Here is a 10369-nt window from a genome sequence, read left to right as displayed (position 1 = left end):
TTACGTATCTCACTGTATGGCTACCGCAGAACAGTATTTTTTTTATGGCATATTACGTAATTATTATTATTATGTAATAATAAACCTGAGTCTAATTTCTTTGCTCAAACTTCAGAACAGTGTGGTGAGAGGGACCATGCTTTCCTCCTGAAGCACAAGTAAGACGAGTGTAAGTTTTCAGTATCTGCCAATTGGAGACGACACTCTCCCTACACCCCTACCGCCTCCCCTTATTACCCTCCGTCCTGATGACAGAGTACTGCTCTGTGATGTTGGTTTCACATATTCCTCCATTAGTTGAGGTTCAATATAATCTCGTTGACTACATCCATCTGGCCGAGCTTGTCGCTGTGATTGAACACAGCTGCACCAAGGAGCTACTGAGATCACAATCTTCCATGGAATTCGGGTACCTTCTCAACAAAAGGCCACTGCCAAATGCAAGAATGGATCACAAAGCAAGTGCTTCATTGTAACTGTATAATGGCAGATGAGGGACTAGAGTGTGCTACAGGATGTAGTTCTGAAATACTCCTATGTGCTGTTGAAGATTACAAAGTTATGAATCATCTATTGAATTCGACTTTTAGGGCTGACAGTATCAAGGGAAAGCACTGAATTGAACAAATGAACCTAGGATCCGATAAAGGAACAAAATTTCTTCTCACAGGACAGATTTCCTTCCCATCAGTCATCCAGATTAATGTCAAGAATAATCCAGTCGTGCTCTTATTAGGGGTATTAGCATTTCAATTCCAGATTCATTTTGTTGGTGAGATTTGAACTGGCATCAGTTGGTTATTAATCCTGATGCCTGAATTATTAGCCTCTAGAGCTAGTCTATTTTCAGGGGATTTAAGAGCAGGTAAGTCATGAGGTCAATAAGGATGTTATTCTGAGGTTTTATAAGCCATTGATCAGACTGCACTTGGAGTATTGTGAGCAGTTTTAGGCCCCTTTTCTAAGAAAGGATGCGCTGGCATTGGAGAGAGTTCAGAGGAGATTTACAAGAATGATTCAGGGAATGAAAGGGTTAACATATGAGGAGTGTTTGATGGCTCTGGGCCTGTACTCACTGGAGTTTAGGAGAATGAGGGGGAATCTCACTGAAACCGATTGAGTATTGAAAGGGCGAGACTGACTGGAAGTGGAAAGGATATTTCCTATAGTGGGCGAGTCTTAGACCAGAGGGCACAGCCTCAGAATAGAGGGACATCAATTTAGACCGGAGATGAGGAGGAATTTCTTTAGCAAGAGGGTGATGAATCTGTGGAATTCATTACCACAGACGGCTGTGGAGGCCAAGTTATTGGGTATATTTAAAGCAGATTAGTCAGGGTGTCCAAAGTTATGGGGAGAAGGCAGGAGAATGGGATTGAGAAGGTAATAAATCAGCCATGATGGAATGGTGGAGCAGGTTCAATGGGCTGAATGGCCTAATTCTGCTCCTGTGCCTTACGGTTTTAAGGTCTTATCTATCTTATGCACTTTTGACAGAGGAAAATATGACAATGATATAATTATCAATAGTTCTTCAACATGTTTTAACATAGATTCTAAGAAATCTTTTGTGTACATAGAGTCATAGAACAAAACAGCACAGAAACAAGCCCTTTGGCCCAATTAGGCCATGACAATCATCCTGTCCAGTTAGCTAGCTCCAATTTTCTTCATTTGGCCCCATCACTTCAAGCCCCACCCCTCTGCATTCCTTTCCAAGTCCTTCTTAAATGATATTATTGTATCATTTGCTTCAACTACTTTTTCTGACAGAGCACACTGTATATGCACCACCATCTACGTGAAGAGGTTAATACTTAAGGTCCCTTTTAAATTATCCCAGACCTACAGTATGCCACTTAGTTTTGGACTCTGCTAATCAGAGGAAATGACTGTACCACCCACCCAATCTATGTCTCTTGTAATTTTATACACTTCAATATCCTGTATTCCAAGAAATAAAGATATAGTCTGCCAAACTTCTCCCTAGAACTCAGGCCCTCTAGCCCTGGCAACATCCTCGTAAATCTTTTCTACAGTTAGACTGATTACAGTACTTAAGTTATTCATGAATAATGGCTGCTTCATTTACTCCTTCTATTCTTTGGTTATTGTGAATTATGGAAAAAGACTACTACTACCTACTGCTGTTACACCGCTGGTGTTTAGGGCAGCAATGAAGCTCCTCCATCTTTGGCAGTGTTCAGGGCTTCCTTCCTGTTTCCATAACAATTTTGTTTTACCAGCTAGGGTTGTTAGCCCTGAGCTGAACTCCCAAACCTGGAGGAGTGGTGGACCTCTCTACCCTTTGACCTGTTTGGCATGGGTGACCATACCAGGAGCTAAAGCATAAAGCCCAGATTCCAGCCAACAGAGCTCTCCGGGTCATTGTGGCACGCAAGCCTACAAGCCCTATGACAAGGTTGTGATCCTCTAGGAGGTATGGAAGAAGGTGGTTAGTGAAAAGTTAAATCATTTTGATCAAGAATGATGGGGAGACCCAGCAAAGAGTTAAATCACTCTGATCTAGTCTCTAGACTGATAAAGAGAGCTGGCGAAGAGTTACATCATTTTGGTCTAGACTAGGGGTTCTCAACTTGGGCTCCACAGACCCCTTGCTTAATGGTATTGGTCCATGGCATAAAAAAGGTTGGGAACCCCAATCTTGGCTGATGAAGAAACCCAAGAGTGTCTATCTTCTAATCAATTGTATTATATTAGGGACATATAAAGAAGGCTGCAAAACCGAATCTATTAAACATGAGAGAGGAAATGAGTTTCAAGTCTATGAAAGCGATAAAATGAATAAAAGACAGATCATTGGAATCCAAGATAAATAAAAATCTGTTTTTTCTTTATTTATTTTACCTCTCTGGGATACAGGAAACATTAAAGTCACAGCTCCTCTCCCAGTGTAGCATAGAGGGAACGTTGGATTGTCAGGGAGGTCCTGTCATTGAATTAGATGTCGAAGCATGGCCCCATCTGTTCTATCTGGGGACATAAATGATTCCAAAGCATTATTACAGAGCATAGCAGGAGAGTTCTTCTTGGCATTCTCATTAGCATTTAGAACTTGCCCAATTCCAAATTATTTTTGTCCTTAAATCATTGCTTTTTGTGGGACTTTGTTGTGCATAAAATAGATGCCCTGTCTCCTAAATTAGATCATAACCACATATTGTAAAAAAAATCACTGAGTGTAAAGAATGATTTGTAGCTTGAGTTCATTGTTGAACATAGTACATACAGGCCCACAATGTTGTGTTAAACTTTTAACCTGGGTTCCAACATCTCTGATGATCTATCCTAACCGCAACATATTGATGTAATTATGAAGAAGGCACAAAAGTGGCTATATTTCATTAGGAGTTTGAGTTATGGCATGCCACCAAAGACTCAAGCATATTTCTATAGATGTACTGTGGACAGCATTCTAACTGGTTGTATCACTGTTTGGTATGGAGTGTTTGCTACACAGGATTGGAGAGATGTGGCATGAGCAGTGACCTCCCCAGCATTGAGGATATCTTCAAAAGCTCCATCACCCAGGGTGTGACCTCTTCTCATTGCTACTATCAGAGAGGAGGCACAGGAGCCTGAAGATACACTCACAACATTTTAGGAACCGCTTCTTCCCCTCAGCCATCAGATTTCTGAACACAATGAACCAACCCATGAACCCACACTATTTTTGCTCTCTTTATGCACTAATTGTTTAATTTATTTTAAAATATATTTCCTATTGTAACTTACAGTATTCTTTATGTATCACAATGCATTGCTCCCACAAAACAACAAATTTCACAACATACAGCATATCAGTGATAATATACTTCATTCTGATTCTGATTCTATTCCTAGTTTAATCTAATCCTTCCCTTCCACATTGCCCTCCATTTTTCTATCATGCATGTGCCTACCTAGGAGTGCCTTAAATGTCCCTAGCATATCCGCTTCTACCACTACCTGATAGTGCATTCCACACACTTACTAGTCTCTGTGTAAAACAACTGCGTCTGACAGCTCCACCTATAGTTTCCTCCAATCACCTTAAAAGTATGCTTGCTTGTATTAACCATTTACAAGATGATATCAGATAATTTTTAATCTGTGACTTAATCTTTCATAGAATTACTGGGCTATCTTTATCCAAGTGAAACAGATTTCTGAATTCTGCAACCATTTAACATTATACAGGGGGTATAGCTCAGTGGTAGAGCATTTGACTGCAGATCAAGAGGTCCTCAGTTCAAATCTGAGTGCCCCCTTACCTTCCTTTAGCAGACTCAGCGAGATGAAACCAAATAACATTTTCCCAGTAAAATACAGCTGCAAATCAAGATAATTTTGAGAAATATAAGGGTTGAAGCCATTCTGGGAGTTGTTAACCCAAGCCATCTGATTGCATCTGATTCCTAGATTTGTCCATGTATGACTGATTTCATGGACTACGTGAGGAGGAATTATCTCCATTGGCTTGTAAACAGAAACACTGACTTAGATAATTGACAATTTTGTTGGAGGTAAGATTGTGAAAATACTTTATATAGCAATTGTTGTGATTTGCAGTCCAGTACCTAAGGAGAGCTGGAAATGCATCCTGTACAGGAAATAAATTGCACCTTATGCACAGGGGAATAGAATTTGTTCCATATTTCTTTCAAAGCAAACAGTACTAGCACAATTAATGCAGAAAAGCTTGCATTTAAGTAGTTCGTTTGATGTCTTTTTCAGACAACCAAAATATTTTGCACCCAGAGAAATTCCTTTGTTGCGCGACCACGTTTGTAATATAGAGGCTACGTCCTGCGTACTGGAGGAGGCCAATATAAAAAGCACCTCCACCATAACAGGTAGTTCAAGCTCCAGCCTACCCACCATCCACTCTGACCACCATTACGTTATCATTTCCTGTCAGTCACTTTATGTATAGATACCTAGCGTCACTTTATGGACATACAATCTATGTATAAGCTATCTTATGTATTTATATTTATTGTGTTATTTATTATTGTGTTCTTTATCTTATTGTGTTTTTTTATGTTGCATTGGATCCGGAGTAACAATTATTTCATTCTCCTTTACACTTGTGTACTGGAAATGACATTAAACAATCTTGAATAAAACAATAGTAACTCTGATGGTTCATGCTATCGAGATGCCTAACTCACATCTTCCCAAACAGATCTTTTATTCCCCATTGAAGGAAGGTCAACGAGCCCCTGGTGGGCAAAGGAAATGCTTCAATGATAACATCAAAATCCGCCTGAAGAAATTCAACATTACATCTAAAAACTGGGAAGACATTGCACTCAGTAGATACACCTGGAGGAAATCTGTTCAAAAGGGAGCTGTACTAAATGAGAGAGACCTCCACTGTGCCACAGAGAACAAACAACAGCTGTGAAAGGAGAGACTGAACAACCAAAAGACCCAACCACTAACCACAGTCACCACTTACTCTTGTCTACACTGCACCAGAATATGTGGATCCCAGATTGGCCTCTACAGCCACCTGAGGACTAGCCAATAGACAACCCTTAGGAGAATATCATACTCAACCCCAGTGATTGTACTAGTATAATATAGGGAAACTCAGCCGTGAATGCACACACAGCATAGGTCCCAGATGCATGAATGGGATAACAACTGAATCATCTATTCTTCGGAGGATAACTATTATCCAGGATAACAAACATTTCCTCTGCTCTTAACTGCATCAGTGTTTCAGGCTGAATTTGATGTTATCTTTGAAGTATTGCCTTTGCTACAATGATGAGGGCAGGGAGAGCCTTTGTTTAATGTCTTATATGAAAGTCAATAACTCATTTTGTATCAGGCTCCCTGGAGTGAAGGAGGCTGAGGGATGATCTAATGGAACTATATAAGATTGTGAGAGGCATATATGGGGTAGATATTAGAATCTTTTTCCCCTGGTAGGGAATTCAAAAACAAAAAGGGAATACAGTAGGTTGAAGGTGAGAGGAAATAGCTTTTAAGGAGATAAGGGGGCAAATTTTCTACACAGAAAGTGTCTGATATCTAGAATCCACTGCTAGAGGAGGGGGAGGGGGGAATCAGACAATCGGCCATTATTACTACATTTAAGGAGTATTTAAACAGTATTAAGTAGGCGAATCATCATCATCATCAAATGCCTGTCACACCATTGGCATTTAGGGCAGCAATGAAGGTCGCCCATCTCTGTCTGTCCTTGGCCACCTTCTCTATTGTGCCCATGGTGTGGTTCAGGGTCCTCATTTCTGCCTCTACAGTACGGAGCTGAATTGGTTTTGGTCTCCTGCATCTCCCCTGCCCTTCAGGGGTCCAATGAACCCTGTCTTGATGCTAGAGTTGGCCTCTCTTCTCAGCATCTGCCCAATCCAACTCCAATGTTTCCTCATGATGATAGTGGCCATGTCCTCATGGTGACACTGAAGGAGTAGGGTGTGGTTGGAGATCTTTCTTGGCCAGAAAATACAGAGGATCTTCCGGAGGCTCGTGGTGTGGGATGTTGACAGCCTGGAAAGGTCATTCCATGTCATGCACCAGCACTCTGACCTGTACAAGAGTGTGGACACAATACAGGTCTGGTACAGCTTCACCTTGGTGCGGACGCTTTACTTGGTCAATCCCCATATGCTGCTCATTGGCCTGAAGACATTTCTAGCTTTGCTGAGTCTGCACTGGATGTTGCCCTCGGTCACACCATCCTGCCGAGTGATGCTGCCCGGGTAGGTGAATCTGCCGGTCGGTGCTGGGTACATTGACACCATATGCTTGTCGGGAGGAGGAGACTCTACATTAACAGTCATGGTCTCTGGCTTTCTGTGGCTGACTCTGAGTCCAACCTGTCCACAAAGGGTACACAGGCACTGAGTTTTCTCTTGCATGTGCTGGTGTGTATGTGATAGTAATGCGAGGTCATCTGCAAAGTCAAGGTCTTCTAAAGTAGAGAATAGAGTCCATCTAATGTCCCTCTGCTTATTTTTAGTTGTTTGCCTCATAACCCAAACAATTACCAGGCTGAATAATATCACCGACATCACACAGACTTGACTGACTCCTGTCTTAAGTTCAAAGCTCAAATTACAATCCCCAACTGTGCAGGTGAAGTTAGCATAGAAACTCTGGATAAGCTGGACAAATTTGGAAGGGATCCCATATAATCTGAGAATTCGCCAGAGGCTCTCCCTGTGGATGCTATCAAAAGCCTTTTCTAAGTCCATGAAATTCACATACAGTTGTCTCTGCCACTGTTTTATGATGTTACTCAGAGTGAAGATCTGGTCGACACAGCCTCTGTTTCTCAAGAAGCTGTTACAAGGATGTGACTGAGGATGAACCCAAGTGTTGGACACAGGTACGGAGTTAGGGTCGAGGGGCACTAGTACAGTCACGAACGTGGAACCGATAGCCAGGAGAGTCTTTACTCGGAGACAAACTTTACTTAGATTATCCAGGGAATGGTGTGGAGCTTAGAACTAACAGTCCTAAGGGATCAGGAAACAGACAGACAGACATACTTTATTGATCCAGAGGGAAATTGGGTTTCGTTACAATCGCACCAACCAAGAATAGTGTAGAAATATAGCAATATAAACCATAAATAATTAAATAATAATAAGTAAATTATTCCAAGTGGAAATAAGTCCAGGACCAGCCTATTGGCTCAGGGTGTCTGACACTCCAAGGGAGGAGTTGTAAAGTTTGATGGCCACAGGCAGGAATGACTTCCTATGACACTCAGTGTTACATCTCAGTGGAATGAGTCTCTGGCTGAATGTACTCCTGTTCCTTAACCAGTACATTATGGAGTGGATGGGAGACATTGTCCAAGATGGCATGCAACTTGGACAGCATCCTCTTTTCAGACACCACCGTCAGAGAGTCCAGTTCCACCCCCACAACATCACTGGCCTTACGAATGAGTTTGTTGATTCTGTTGGTGTCTGCTACCCTCAGCCTGCTGCCCCAGCACACAACAGCAAACGAGGTTTACACACACTAGAATCGACCAACGAACTGGTGAAGCATGGCTGTGATGCCAGGGTTCTTATCCTTTGTTCGCTAATGGGAACCAGGTGTGCTGTAATTAATGGAACCAGCAACCACTGAGAATCAGACAACAGGAATTAAGGCACAATCAAGGAGATAATAGCAAGATGGGGGATTGCCAGACAGGACCATGACAGAAGCCAGCTTGCTCTTTCCTCAAGCACACATTGACAGCATCTGGAATCCATTGGACAATGACTTCGGTGAGAATCTTGCTGGGCACTGACTAAAGTGTGATGCCACACTAGTTGTTGCAATCACTTATTGCTCCTTTCTTGGGGATTCTAACAATGATTATCTTTGCCCAGTTCTTGTGTACTTGTCCCCGTTCCCAGATTATAGAAAACAGTGGTTGCAGGATGACAGCTGCAACTTTTGGTTCAGCTTTGAACAGTTCAGCGTTCAAATTGTCATGTACTGGAGTTTTGCTGTTCTTCAATGATTTAATCGCAGTAACAATCTCTTCTTCTTGGGTGGATCTGTGTAGATGTTGAGGTCCTCTGCTGCCTCTTGAATGTTAGCTTCTTCATCTGGTGGTGGTCTATTCAGTAATTCTCTGAAATACTCTGTACATTGTGCTTCTTGCTCTTTCTCAGTTGTCAAAAGCAGACCGTTCTTGTCTCACACGGGACCACTATACCTGGCCTGGAACTTACCTCATACCAATTTTGAAATCTTGTATATATCGCCCTGGTCACCTCAATTGGCTGTTGCTTCAGCCTCTTCTGCAAGGTCTTCCACGTAGACTCTCTTATCCTGTCTTACAAGTCTCTTCACTTTCTGGTTAGCTTCAGTGTATGTTAGTTGAAGTTTCACCTTAGTTTGTGTTGATTTTGCATCTAACACTTTCTTCTTAATTTTCCATCTTTTTTCTAAAGCTTTCGATGTTTACTGCTGTATCCATTCTTTGTTCTTCTTTCCAGCTCTGTATCCTAGACCAGCTTCACTGCTGTCCTTGAAGACTGAGGCAATCTGTTCCCATGTTGTGTCTGTCCTGTCTACTGATACATCCTCGTCAAGGTCTTGCAAGGCCTGGAATCTGTTCTTATGCTGAATGGTGAAAGCAGATCTCACACTGGCGTCCTTGACCTTTTCAACATCAAAACGTCTTTGTACATGTGTTCTGGTCCCAGTGCTTCACAGCTTGAGTTTCATCACTGCCACAAGGTGATGATCACTTCCTGTATCTGTTCCTCTCTTCACCTTTTCATCCTGCAAGGATTGTGGCACAGAATTCCACCACTTTCACCACAGTTATTCATCGTTCCACATCCATGCATGCCCATGACCCTAGTGAAGTCTGATTTGTTATTTCCCACTTTGGCATTTAGATCTCTCAAGACGATGATTATGTCCTGGTGTGGTGTTAACTCTACCTTCGATTGCAGGTGTTTGTAAAAATGTCCTTTTCTTCAATGTCACTATCATTAGACATAGCACTGGATCACAATCATGTTCACTTGCTTCCCTTTCAGCCTGACTCTCACCAGCCGACTGCTGACTGGTTTCCACTCCAGCAAGTGCCCCTCAAAGCCTTTCATCAAGATGACAGCTACACCATCATGATGCTGACCATCTTCCCTTCCTGAGTATAAAGCTGTTTCACCAGTTGCTGCCTTTAGTCTGCCAGACCCTGTCCACCTGCTTTCACTGACGCCCAGTATGAAGGTTGTAACGACACATTTCTGCAGCTATTTGTGTGTTGTACATGGTTTGGACATTCCAAAAAACAATTTTGGTCTGGATCTTGGCAGTGTTCAGGGCTTCCTTCATCGTGCCAGTAGCTTCCTCTTGGTTTTGACTACTGTCAGTCATGCAAATCCCAGGTGGAGACTCAGGAATACTGTCACACTCAGATATAGAAGGATTCTTCTTTGCTGTTTCTGTAACTTTTTTTTGACCCATCAAGCTTGTTATCCTGGAGGACCAGTGAACCACTCTTAGTCTGGCCACTACCCTTTGACCTGTTTGGCATGGGTGACCCTACCAAGAACCAAAGCACAAAGCCCTGACTTCAGCCAACACAGCTCTCCAGGTCATTGAGGCACACAAGACTCCAAACACTACAATTTTGTGGTCCTCTTGGAGGATGAATGAAGAATATGGGCAGATTATTCTCCTTCTGTGTGGTTACATTCTCTAAACAGACACATACACTCAATGGCCGCTTTATTAGGTACCTGTTGACCATCAAAGGAACTAAGTTAGGGAACTTACTACACAACTCTCATTTAATTGAAGCTTGCAGTTTATTGTCTCTATGTAACTATGTTGACCCCAGAACAACAACATAAAACATGAATTCTAC

General features: G+C 42.1%; 1 non-coding gene across 1 annotated transcript; it reads left to right on the top strand.

The window, feature by feature from the left end:
• The first annotated feature begins 4199 nt into the window (after positions 1-4199).
• On the top strand, positions 4200-4271 carry trnac-gca (transfer RNA cysteine (anticodon GCA)). Its single transcript has one exon. It is a non-coding gene; the product is annotated as a tRNA-Cys (tRNA).
• The last annotated feature ends 6098 nt before the right edge of the window (positions 4272-10369 follow it).

Source organism: Hemitrygon akajei, chromosome 18 (genome assembly GCF_048418815.1).
Source record: "Hemitrygon akajei chromosome 18, sHemAka1.3, whole genome shotgun sequence".
Taxonomy (NCBI): domain Eukaryota; kingdom Metazoa; phylum Chordata; class Chondrichthyes; order Myliobatiformes; family Dasyatidae; genus Hemitrygon; species Hemitrygon akajei.
Note: the sequence above shows the minus strand (reverse complement) of the source record. Positions and strands in the feature narration are given on the sequence as shown.